This window comes from Oncorhynchus keta, unplaced genomic scaffold, assembly GCF_023373465.1.
Source record: "Oncorhynchus keta strain PuntledgeMale-10-30-2019 unplaced genomic scaffold, Oket_V2 Un_contig_550_pilon_pilon, whole genome shotgun sequence".
NCBI classification, from domain to species: domain Eukaryota; kingdom Metazoa; phylum Chordata; class Actinopteri; order Salmoniformes; family Salmonidae; genus Oncorhynchus; species Oncorhynchus keta.
This window is the reverse complement of record NW_026288334.1, coordinates 37,351-38,965: the sequence shown is the minus strand read 5'-3', so window position 1 is coordinate 38,965 and position 1,615 is coordinate 37,351. Positions and strand designations below refer to the sequence as shown.

The window sequence follows — 1,615 nt, the reverse complement described above, 5'->3', positions numbered from 1 at the left end:
AAACAGTATGACCAATATGAACTGTTGGAAGAGGTCAAAACAAATGTATAATGGAACTGAGACATGCCCATGAAAAAACACATTTTTTAAATTTTTTGTTTGCACTTAAAATCTAAAAAGAAACTGTTTAGCAGAGGATGGTTTCGATCCATCGACCTCTGGGTTATGGGCCCAGCACGCTTCCGCTGAGCCACTCTGCTTCCACCCACCCCAGATGGGACTTGAACCCACAATCCCTGGCTTAGGAGGCCAGTGCCTTATCCATTAGGCCACTGGGGCACTGTTTACCTTCAGCAAACAGTACGAACTGATAGAAGCAGGAAAAACAATGTGTACTGGATAGCACTGAGAGACTGAAATTTAGCTTTCTAATTTCTGTTTGCGTTTCATTTTTAAAAACAAACTGTTTAGCAGAAGATGGTTTCGATCCATCGACCTCTGGGTTATGGGCCCAGCACGCTTCCACTGCGCCACTCTGCTCTCAGCCACTTAAGACAAGACTAGAACTCACAATCCATGGCTTAGGAGGCCAGTGTCTTAGGCCACTGGGGTAAAACAGTATGACCAATACGAACTGTTGGAAGAGGTCAAAAAAATGTATAATGGAACTGAGACATGCCCATGAAACGACACATTTTTTATTTTTTATTGTTTGCACTTAAAATCTAAAAAGAAACTGTTTAGCAGAGGATGGTTTCGATCCATTGACCTCTGGGTTATGGGCCCAGCACTCTTCCACTGCGCCACTCTGCTCTCAGACACTTAAAAAAGACTAGAACTCACAATCCATGTCTTAGGCCACTGGGGTACTGTGTAAACAGTATGACCAATACGAACTGTTGGAAGAGGTCAATAAATGTATAATGGAAATGAGACATGCCCATGAAACAACACATTTTTTAAATTTTTTGTTTGCACTTAAAATCTAAAAATAAACTGTTTAGCAGAGGATGGTTTCAATCCATCTACCTCTGGGTTATGGGCCAAGCACGCTTCCGCTGCGCAACTCTGCTTCCACCCACCACAGATGGGAATTGAAACCACAATCCCTGGCTTAGGAGGCCAGTGCCTTATCCATTAGGCCACTGGGGCACTGTTTACCTTCTGCAAACAGTACGAACTGATAGAAGCAGGAAAAACAATGTGTACTGGATAGCACTGAGAGACGCAAATGAAATTTAGCTTTCTAATTTCTGATTTTAAAAACAAACTGTTTAGCAGAGGATGGTTTCGATCCATCGACCTCTGGGTTATGGGCCCAGCACGCTTCCACTGCGCCACTCTGCTCTCAGCCACTTAAGAAAAGACTAGAACTCACAATCCATGGCTTAGGCCACTGGGGTACTGTGTAAACAGTATGACCAATACGAACTGTTGGAAGAGGTCAAAAAAATGTATAATGGAACTGAGACATGCCCATGAAACGACACATTTTTTTATTTTTTTGTTTGCACTTAAAATCTAAAAAGAAACTGTTTAGCAGAGGATGGTTTCGATCCATCGACCTCTGGGTTATGGGCCCAGCACGCTTCCGCTGAGCCACTCTGCTCTCAGCCACTTAAGAAAAGACTAGAACTCACAATCCATGGCTTAGGAGGCCAGTGTCTTAGGCCAC

General features: G+C 43.3%; 1 non-coding gene across 1 annotated transcript; it reads right to left on the bottom strand.

Moving 5' to 3' along the window:
• Positions 1 to 206: 206 nt before the first annotated feature.
• trnar-ccu (transfer RNA arginine (anticodon CCU)) lies at positions 207 to 279 on the bottom strand. Its single transcript has one exon. It is a non-coding gene; the product is annotated as a tRNA-Arg (tRNA).
• Positions 280 to 1,615: the final 1,336 nt, after the last annotated feature.